The following is a 12,005-nucleotide window of genomic DNA, read 5'->3' as shown; positions in this document are numbered from 1 at the left end:
CGCTCTGAGGGTGGTGAGCCACTGGGACAGGTTGCCCAGAGAAGCTGTGGATGCCCCATCCCTGGAGGTGTTCAAGGCCAGGCTGGATGGGGCTTTGAGCAACCTGGTCTGGTGGGAGGTGTCCCTGCCCACGGCAGGGGGTTGGAATTAGGTGATCCCTTCCAACCCAAGGCATTCTGTGGTTCTGTGATCCTCTATAACCGATGTAGGAAAGATAAAGGATCCATAGGCAGTAGCAGGTAAAAGGAGGCTGTCTTTTAGTTTTAACCATTGAAATTTTCTGAAGTAAGGAATCAGGATTTTCAATTCATCTTCCTTTCATTCTGTGTCTGGGTATTTGCATGAGACAGAGGGATAGACAACTGTTCTGCCCACCCACAGCACATGCATTCATTTCAACCAAAGCTCAGATGTTGGAGGCAATAGTAGGGAATGAAAATACAGAAATGGATGTGAAATTAAAGTAAAATCACAACAAAGGAAATAAGGGAAATCCTAAAGAAGGAATGACTGAAAGAACAGATGACAAAGACATGGCAAATGCACAAACACCATCATTAGGGAAGTCTACATTGCAGCAATAGGCAATCCTGGGACTACAGTGATAACCCATATAGGCAGCATTCATGAAAGAAGCCAGTTCTGTTTCAAAACAACTGAACATAAGCAGTTTGCTAAACCTTTGTTCCTGTAACAACAGCAATTCACTTTTTTCAAGTCTGTGGTTTTGTCACAGAAATACACTATTGTTTCATTAAAATACTGGATGAAGCACTGTAAGACACGAAGAAACATCTGATCAATTTACTCTACTTCAAAAATAGTCACTTTAATTTTTCTTTGGGAAATACATTAAAGAGAACTTCTGTCTTCATTCTATCAGTAAATTCTTGTACTATTATAAACTCCCACAAATAGATCTTCACAACACAGACTACATAAATATATTATTACTAATAGTTTTTGGCCAGAACAGACTAATAAAGAAAAGAAAGAAGAAAAGGAATGCTGTTATCTTCGTGTCACAGACTGAAAGCCTTCCCTGAGAGAAGAGTTTCCAGTTTTCAGTGGTGAGCTGAGTTTTCCTTCTCCCCTGGAAGGTTTGCATTTTGCTTAAGCCTTTCAGCTTCCATACCCATCCTACATTCAGAATATTAATTTTGAAACTCCAATTTAACATCTGGTCCTAACTATACATATTTTTCCATTTCAGTACCCCCGTGCCAGTAGTCTCTTAATTTATTCCTTAGCTCATATCCCATCAACAAATCCTGTGGCATATTAACTGAGAAACCATACACCTTTTTTTCAGTAGGTACACACATAACTCTCTAGGCCTGCTTTCATGTGCAGCCATAGAAAAAAGTACATACCTTGCACTTTATGATCACTGAACAATTGTAAAATAAAAGGGATAAAATTTTAGCCTCATTGATATTGATGCCAAAACTTCTCACTGATTTCAATATGATCAGGATTTCATCTAGGTTCTCAAATTTTCCCAAGAGTATGTCAGCAGATGAAGGCTTCCAAGTTGTGGTCCCTAGCCTACAGAACCAGGTCTGTAGAGAAGGCAGTCTTCTTATTTGCACATGATAAACTGCTCGAAACACTTACACGTTCCCTTGGTCTTCTTGTTGTGGAAAAGGGATGAACTGCCTGCTTTTCTATAGGATGCTATCGACTTTTCTGTACAGCCAACGTCAGCAATTGTGTAAAGGATGCAACCTGTCTCAGTGAAGTACAGATTTTACAACTCTTCAGAAATCAGATAATTGTTCTGCAAGTTTTGAGAAGAAACAGATCTTCATTTACTTTTCTCAAAAAAGTGGTTTCTTTACCCAAAATATCCCCAAATTAACAAAGTACCCTTTACTTGTGTCATCAATATATAGTTTAAGGAGTTGGGGCATTCTGGTTTTTTGTGTTTTGTTTTTTTTTTGCACTTTGATATTCAGAACTGGAGAGAGGGAAGGACAGAAAGGGACAGCAACATTAAAAAAAATAATAATTCCAGGTTTTACTGACAACCAAGAAATGTAGGTGAAAATCAATTTTATCTGCAAAGATGGACTTTAAAATAGCATTTCATTATTGGAAGTCAAAACAGTGTGAGCAGTTGTAATGACAAGTAAACGGGGCCAGATCAGATTCCTCCTGCTCCTTTCCTTCTCCTTCTCCTCCCAGCCAATTTGCTCGCAAAAATAAACAAAGCATTAGGCAAACAGCTATCATGGTATGGAGCTGAGCAGAGGATTAAGAAATTCAGAGCTCAGGAAGAGATGCTGCTTCATAACCTTCCTCCTGGGGTGGCAAGTACTGAGTGATTTACACAGAAGAGGATTAAGCTGTCCACAGAAATACAGCACTGGAAAGGACCTCCTGAGTTACTGTCTAGTCTTCTGCTATTGTACATACCAAATCTATTGACATCCATCTCAAAGTATTTTCCATTTTTTTCCCCAATGCATGGGGAAAACGTCCCAGAAACTCACTGCTTTGTAGGTTAGAAAGAGTCTCCCTTTCTATTAGCGCCAATAGTGTTTTTGAGATTAAATAGAGGATAGAGAGAAGTGTTGTAATGTCTGCTAACATAGTTATGAATTGTTACCCTATCACCTCCCAGTTTGCATTTTCCAGGCAAGGCAAGATTTTGGATCCTCTGCTTGTGAAGCACTGCTGCAGACCTCTGTTTCTCTTAAAATCTCTCGTTCTGTACACGCTGTTGGATGTGGGTGGCCAACTCTGTCACTACATTAACTACATTACAGGAGAATTTCACTAGTGCCTCACACGGTGGTGCAAATCCCAGCATGCAGTTCTGTGCCAGGAACTTCTTCAAGTTGCAGAGAGGACCCAACTATGCAACAGGTCATAAATGACTTACACATGAACAAGTAAAACAGCTACTCTGTTGGTTTACAAAGACACTCTTCATGGTGTCTCTGCCCCTATCTCCAGCAATGTTCCTGCCTTCTCACAGCAGAATGGCAAAGCAGGGCTGTGACACATGGAGCTCAGCAGAAGACACCTGTGGAAGTGGACCACATCGGAAAGGGGCCTGGAAGAGCCATTGCAGCCCACCTCATGAACTGAGGTACACCAGAAACATATCATCAGAAATATGATCCCCCATTAAGATCTGATTATCTCAGAAAAGAAAGGGTAGTGAGAAGACAGACAGCCCAACCCCGAGTTTCAGCTCTCTGGAGTACTTAAAAGAATAACAGGCTCCCAATACTTGATATTATCATTATATTTCTTTTGACAGCTGTACGATGAAAGATTCAAGTGATATCTCCCAGTATCACTGCACTCGTACAAAGAATTGGTCATACAAAATTCAGCAAAGTAAATGTCCAGGCAGATAGACACAAATACCTTTAAAAGCTGATAACAAGAGCAGTACATAAGACTTAGATCACATCATAAATTTTTTGAGTCTGAAAAGACTGTCAGAGGAAACCAGCACATTCATCTTTCAACATTTCACGAAATACAGGAGATAGATTCTCAACCAGTAAACTATATCAGGTCCACATCTAAACAGTGCTCTGCTACACTGCTACATTATGTTAAAAATAAATAAATAAATAAATAAATAAAAAACTAAACATCATAGTTATAATAAGGAAAACAAAACTGCTTACTCCCAGTTTTTATAATGGTGCATTGATAAATGGGACACACTGCAAAAGCAAAGCAATTTTTAATTGCAAAAAACTCTTACAAGATTTAGCCACTTACTTATGGCAGTATATGGATATAGGCAAGGCCGATGGACAGAGGTTACAGATCCTTTAGACCTGCTGATAGGAGAGAAATAAATAAACCATAAGTCTCACAAACTCTTCTTTGAGTCTGAAAGCACAATACAACAAGTACATAAAGTCTGCATAAAGTTTGTAAATGGGAAAAACGTATAGAAGTGAGCTTGACCTGCCACCCTTGGTGGCACCTCTTCAAAATTGCACATAGCATCAGAAAGGAAATACAGCATCTCAGTTTGTTATGCAGCTCTCTGTAAGGGTCTTCCCCATGAGATCTGATCACTGTGGAATTCAAAAAGACAAGTAGGGACCTGCCAGGCAGCCAAGATTATTTCATTACTGGGGCAAGAGAAAATAGAAGAGAAAACAAGTTTCATTAACTGTATTTTTTTCACTTCTCAACACAAACAGAAAAAGGCTCTGGGCTTGGTTGCAGCTGTACTGACACTGCAAAAAGCAAAGTGCTGTGTCTTCTGCCCTTCTGCCATTACATAAGCTCTGCAGCAGCAATATTTTGTTTTCTCAGCAATGGCTCTAAGCAGATAGGAACTCAGAAAAGACATCAGAGCACAAAATATAAAAACATGTCACACTCAGAGAGTTGCTTTTTGAATACAAACCAAGCTTTCATGTCTCACATTCCCCTCCCTCAAAATAGGAAAATTTCTGTTTGGCACAGGATATTGAAGGGTCTCTTCCTCCTTGACACACATTTTAAGCAAGAAGCCTTCCTCATCTCTGCCAATCATCAGCATTATGCCAAGTTAGAAAACAGACTTTTCACAAATGAATATGAGTTGGCTGCCATTAAAAACAGTAGGAAGAATTCAAAATACATAATTTTTCTGTCTGGATTCTTGCAAAGTTGTCCAGCATTTCAGCACTCTCAAGCTGATGTGTTACAAGTTCCTCCTTCACATGGGACTGCGTAAGAATTGCATGACTTTGCCTCTCCCGGTGCAGTGAGAAGGCAGATGAGATCACACGCTGCTAAGACAACTTCAAAACGCAACACTTTTGCAAAGAAAGGGAATTCTAAATGTGAAATTATTAGTGTTTCTATAACAGTGTACAAACACTCTCACTATGCTTAGAATCCCATTGTGCTAGATGTTGTACAGAGGTGATACAGGAAGGAGGAAGACTTCTGGAGGAAGACCTGATGGAAATAAAAAGCTGTTCAAAGTTCACCCAGCAAGGGAGTAACAGGGCCAGCCAGGTCTAGACCTGACTCCTTATCTAGCTCACCAGCCACTGGAAAATGACCTTTCCCTCAAAAGCTTTAACATTTTTTACAAGTCTTTAAAAAGCTATTGTTATGTTCTGGAGATGTAGGCCCACTCCTTTGTCACCTTACTCAGACACTTAAATACCTCCATGTTACGGTAGCTGTTTGGGCACTCTGGTAGCCTGCAGAGGGAGAAGAGATCTTCCAGGAGACGGTTCATACCTCAGATGACCCGAATCAGATCGGACTGCTGTCAGTCCCTGAACAGCTTTTTGCTCTAGTGGAAGAAAACATTTTACCATCTTTAGCTTGGAATTCAGATGCTAGTGACAGATTATATTTCTGCCACAGCAACACCAAGTACTCATAGGAAAAGGGCTGTGAGGTACAGTTGGTCCTTATATTTTCTATTACCAGAAGATGCTCCCCTAAAACAAATACCCTCAATGCATGCAAAAATGCATCTTATATTTAGGTATAAAGAAAGAAAGGAGATTTTATATATTTAAACATATATGTAAGTTCTGGCCACACTTTTTTCCTTTACCTACCTTAATATCATTTGCCTTTGCAAACTGCAACTTCTTAAGGAAAAATACCACAAATTAAATCCTAATTGCATAGAAATACTGTGGACATATGAGTGAGAACAAGATCTTTCCCTGTGCATTCCTTTACATTCAGAAAAATCACACTTACTTGGAAAAGGTCCATAGACCCTCTTTTTCATCATTCATAGTACAAAATTTGGGACCTGGCTGTGGGACCTGCCATCCATTCAGCCCCTTGGTCTGACACAAATGTCAACACAAATATACAGCTACGTTAATAGTGCTGGCATCAAAAGTGTATTCATTATATAATACTATACCACAGACATAACACAATCATGTCACAAACTGCCCTGTGGTAGAAGAAAACAAAAGAGAATAACAGATGCCTGAACTGACAGATGGATCTTGGACCGTAGTGTGTGTCAGTGATAAGAATGATGATTTACTGCTGTATAAATATTTTAATATGCATGGTCAATTAATAATTTCCAATATTTTCTTAGAGAGCTGATAAAAACGATTAAGCTTCAGGCTCATTTCAGCATGTTTAAATTAAGGTGGAAACCTACAGCACAAATCAATCTATTGGCATACTCACCTAGGATTTACGAATATAACTCGAGTAATTTTTTCCTATCTTACAGAAAGCACTGTGAAAGGTATTTCAATTTATTGTGGATAACAATCTATCAAAATAAACCTGCTCAGGACATGCCCTGAATATAAATGAGGCAGCATGAAAATAAAAGAAACATGAATTTTAATTAACCCTGTGATGGTTGGCAGATCCTGAATTGTTCAGTCTGAAAACAAAGAGCTTCTACAATATACATTCAACTTATGTGCTTCTATAGCAGTAAGTATCAAAACTATTAAAACACCACAGAACATTTGTAGATTAGGAAACTATAGAGAAGTAACTCCTCTGGTACTTTACAGAGCTACAAACTCCTGGATCAACAATACCAGCTCAAACCATGTACTGCACGCTAATCCTTTAAGTCATCACTCAAGATGCAACTCCAGCTTTAACAACTGCTTCTTTACCACATCAGGTTTAAATCTCTCACTCTGAACTTTATATTATAATCCTGCCATGAAGTAGCTTACTGTGTGGCCACAGGCTGTTTGGTGCTTTATTTTCAGTCTCAGGATTCATCTGATAACTTGGAAACCTCTAGCTTTCATATCTGAGGGCGGCAGAGACAGCATATTCTGAAGAACTAAATTGCAAAGAGAAGGAAAAACAATTAAAATCCTTGTTTTTTTTAAGACACTCTTGTATTTGGGCTGAGGAACTAGGATCCACGTAATGATTTTTTTAATGTCTTGAATGCTAATAATATCAATGAATATATAGACTGAATGAATAGAAAACAAAATATAGAATGAATATATAGAAAATAAATAGGCTTGAACTGTAGGAACATTAACATTGCCTCTTATATCATCTCCTTTAGCTGCCCACAAACTAAGTTCACATGTGCCACACCAAGATCATACTTGCACAGCCTTCCCTGTGTTGTGCCAACGAGACCATTGTTACTAACACCACATTCACACCATGTAACTTAAGGTATTTCCTTCAGGTAAAGTCCCTGTAGAGTGAGTAGAAGCTGGATTACTCCAGAGAGGGAATCACATCAAGGATTTTGATATCACCAAGGATGACTTCAAGACACGGGGACAACCTGCATCACTTAGTCACCCTTCAGAGAACCTGTCTCTCTACTTCAGTTGTACAAGGAGCTACAAATACAAGTACAAGGAGACTAACTGGTCAGTTGTGCAAATCTGGTTGCCTGAGAGCAGGCAGTGTGAATACCACCCAGTATCGCATGAGAAGTGAATCCTGTAACAGGGCAAGCCTCCAGCTGGCTCGAGGCTTCTAACACGTGAGGCAATGCACAATATAGATAGATTCTTTAGATACCAAACTGCTACAACTCTTGGGCCACTTCTCCCCATGTGTCCCTTGCTCGTGCTGCCATAGCCAAAGTCAGTGACTAACACTGTGCTTCATTCCGTTCAACAGAAACAACTCCCACAGAAAGGAGCAGGAGCAGGGCTCCTTTCTACACCTAGCAGACTTCCTAAGAAGCATGTTGTGCCAGTCCCACAGGCTGCCCGCAGCTGATCAGGTCTGATGTACACTGATGAGAACACAAAAAGCACATAACCACTCCCCTTCCACACTGCTGTCACCAAATCCAGAGCATATATGAACCTGTGAACAGCATAATTTTAATCTTGTAGCCATCAGTTTTCACATATAAAAGGCTGAAGCCTATGCCCAAATGTCATATCAACAATTTCTCAGTGCCATTGCTCCAAAGGAAGATTTCCACAAGCCAGCTAAAGGATTCGCTAAAGCAATACAGCAAGGCATGGGCTTAGGAGAAACCAGGAGGCAGTGAAAAGACCTTCACAGAGCTCATAATAACTTTCTGCAGAGGTGTAATTATACAGAGCACTAAAGCCACTGGTGCAACAGCCATGAATAAGCTGCCTTTGTTCTTCACTTCCAAAAACACCTGGGTCAGTGCCTGAGACCTGTCCCCTCCTGGAAGCTGGGCTGCCAGAGCTCAGGGCCAACCCCTAGGCAGCACAGCCAAGGGCTGCCCATTCTTCCTAGTGATCCTGGAGAGGCTCCAGACAGCGCTGCAGGGAGACCCCTGGCCCACGGGATCTGCTTTTAAATGGAGCCTCCAGCTCTCAGCCCCATGGCTGCTACAGCTCCCGCTGTGCCACAGCCATGGGGTGCCAGCAGGAGGCCCCACTGCCCCACACTTAGACCCTGGCCTGAAGGCCGACATCCAAGCCTAGCCTTGGCCTCAGCCCCACCCCTTCACCACGGCCTTGCCCAGCCATCCCAGGGCTGTGACTGACCCCGCTTTCCCTCACCAGGCCTGGTCCACCCTGTCCCCCACAAGCACACGTCTCAACCTTGGCCTGTCCACCCTGTCCCCCACAAGCACACGTCTCAGCCTTGGCCTGTCCCTGTCCCCAGGGAGGTGCCCGATGCCCGGAGCCCCCACTGCCAGTCCCCTGGGCTCAGGAAGGTGCCAGACTTGCTAGGGGAAGCCCTAACACCAGACATTTTGTTATGAGCTATGTTGAAAAATCTATTCAGAAAATAAAGGAGATTTGGCCTAATAAAACCTCCAACATTGGTATATTAAGCTACTGTTCCTCCTCTGTCCATTAACAAATGCAATCCCCTGAAAAACGAAACAGCTTTAAATATTAACGTAATAAGCTGATAAATAGATGGTTACAAACTATTATTTCTGGCTAAAATTAGTGTAGAAGCAGCATTTTGATAAATTCTAATAGGCAAAATTTGGAAGCCTCATAGTACTTAACATAAGGCAAATTAAGGAGCTGACATTTTTATAGTGTTTTAATTAATGGGAATCTAGAGTGGAATTCTCATGCAAATACTGTACATATTGTTTGACAACCACATTAATACCAGAGGAGTTAATTATGATTAGTGCTATTACACTGAGTACTAAATGAATTAACAATAATGAGGCACTCCTAATACTATCATCACATTTCCGCATACATTTTAATGGATAGGTTTCACCCTGATTAGAGCTGATAAATTATTAGCAGCAAACAAAATTATCTGTTCCATTTATCACTTTTCCTCTTCACCCTGTATTCAGAAATCAAAGCTTATTTCTGAGAGAGAGATGTTACCCATGAATATCCAGCGTATTTCTGGTCTTTATCAAACTGTTCTCATAACTGCTCTTTAAAGACAACTCCAATCACAGGGTATTATTGCTACTTCTGAACATATTAAGCAAGGAATGTCAAGTTCTTTGAGCTTACTTACTAGGGAGTCAGCTATCCAGAGCCTTCCTCTAAGTAGCTGGGCAATAGATAACTGCATTGCCATTACTTAGCAACCTGAATTGCTAAAAGCAAAGCCAAAAACACTGAACTTACTGGAAAACCTGAAAGACAAAGGGAGTGGTTTCAGGCAATGTGGCAAGCAACTCCCAGATTTACAAGACACCATGGCAGAAAGAGGGGATCCTGATTGGGTTTGCACACTTTCATCCATAATTCCCAGTCAGAAGTATTTGTGCATGTGCTGCATGCTTTGAGCACAACAAATCTCATATTCCCAGGCAATTTCAGATACAGAACATGTTCTGCATTCATGCAATAAATCCAATGTGTTCCCCAAAAGGGAAACGGAACATGAACAGAGGCAATGAATTTACTGAAAAGCTGAGAACATGTGGGCAGCACACATGCAGTAAGCACAGCGCTCCCTAAACAACGTCAGGACAACCACAGCAAGCCAACCAGTCCGTGCACAAACGTGTGAGCACTGAGTGGCTGCAGTGTGTAACATGCACACACACATGCACACACACTCTGGTCATTTCTGGAAGTGCAGCACACAGGTGCAGGACTTGGCCAGACTGGAAGACGTTCTCAAATCTTATATTAATCTAAAATATCCTCAAAGTCCACCTGTGCATAGTTTCTGACTGGAAGATGACGTGTCCAGGAAAACCCTGACAACTGCTAGCTTTAGCAACTTTCACAGAGAAGATGACTTGAACCACTTCTTACTTTCTCTTCGTGGACTCCTGGCAACTACCATGGTTGTCCCTCCCCACAACTGACTCTGACGCAGAGGCATGCAAAAAATAACTAGGAAAAATAAAATAAAATAAAATAAAATAAAATAAAATAAAATAAAATAAAATAAAATAAAATAAAATAAAATAAAAAAAGGACTTTTAGGCAGGTAGGAAAGGCTAGTGGGGAAAAAGCAGGAAACCATCAGAAGAAATGCATATAGAACTAAGGAATAAATCTGTGTTTGAGAGGACTGTTTTCATAATGGAAGTCAGGTGAAAAACACTTCACAGAGAGGAATGCCTTTGCATGATTTATGCTAGTTCCTGATGTTCTTTTCCACTTATCTCTATTTATCTATATTATGCCTTGTTGTTGTATGATGTTTCAATTGCTGTCACAAAGTAAGCTAATTTCATGTGCTCATGAGATATCCTTTGGATTCTCTCACTGGCGTACTACTCTCAGAAACTCAATAGCCAGAGTACAGCTAAGTGCTTCTTTAAAATAAGTTCAAAATCAATGTAACCAAGTGTTTTGTGATAATTTAGTGCATTGCTTTAGGGAGGAAATCAAATTGTTTCTTACAGTGAGCATTCAAAATCTATCTAGTAACTCTGGAGAGACAGCCATAAATCCTCTTTGAGAAGAAGTTCTCTATCTTCAAAATCCTATTACAGTAAAACATTTACGAAAGCAGTACTTGCATAGTAGTAGCTAATATATAAATGTATATAAAATTCATGCAGAGTAGTATTGTGGGATTTTTTTGTTTGTTTTTTTTTACACAGAGAAGTAGTCTGGTAGTGTTTGTTCACTGTTCATGTTTCTGATTTATATTAACGAAGGCACTCAGGGCACAAATAGCTTTTTTCTGTTCCCTGCAAAATAACTGCTCTTCTTGCTGACTTCTAATTCCAGGAATATTAATGCCTTGTAAAACAGTGGAATACAATCTAATTAAAACTTGTTGGGTTTTCTTTTCACATGCTACTATATTAAAGGAAATAATTTTCATAGTATATTAGGAAGTAGGAGAGCTGGATTTCATCTCACTTATAACCGATAGCTCCGTGAAAATAATAGTTATGACAGTAAAAATAGCAGTTGAGAGAAAACCAAGTTGTTCACAAGATCCAGTCCTGGATTACTAACTTCAAATAGTGCCTTACATCTTGAGTAAACCTCCTGGTTTCATTGGCCTTCCTCGGTCAGAAAAACACTCTTGCATTAACATGAGTAAATGTGTCAGAACATAGTCCTTAGGCAGTATATTTTGCAGTCAATATTTACTCATCTGTACCTACCTACTTCACCATGATGTCTGCTTTTATCAGGTGGCTAGTTGAATACTTTGGCTTGCAATCTTGAGACAGATCTTTAAAAAGTTCAAAAAGGATTTTTTTAATAGCTTGTCAGTGGACATTGTGATTACAGTCACAAATCTGGGATCAAATCTAGCAAGATTTCAGGTAAAACTTCTGTATTTGCTGGCACTGGTGAGGAAGGTAGGCGTAGGACCCTACTGGCCTGGATCCATGTCCTGGTCAGCATTCGGGCAGAGGTTGAAACCAATGCATGATTTTAAACAGCAGCCAACAGAAGAAACAAATGCAGTATGTCTTTTCATAGCATGCTTTCATGGGACAGCATAATTGTTACCTTGGAATCGATAGACATTTCTGTTTGTCTCCAACAGTACCTAACCTTAAATACTTGTGAAAAGCTCTTATCCTCACTGCTTAGCATAGTGTAAAACTCAGGAGCTGCTTTTCTGCAGGCTGATGTCTGAGGTTTAGCCTTTAAACTTTTCTCCTAATACTGTTTCTAATGTTTTTCTTCACC

This window comes from Cygnus olor, chromosome 3 (assembly GCF_009769625.2).
Source record: "Cygnus olor isolate bCygOlo1 chromosome 3, bCygOlo1.pri.v2, whole genome shotgun sequence".
Lineage (NCBI taxonomy): Eukaryota > Metazoa > Chordata > Aves > Anseriformes > Anatidae > Cygnus > Cygnus olor.
The sequence above is the reverse complement of the archived record's forward strand: the minus strand, read 5'-3'. Positions refer to the sequence as shown.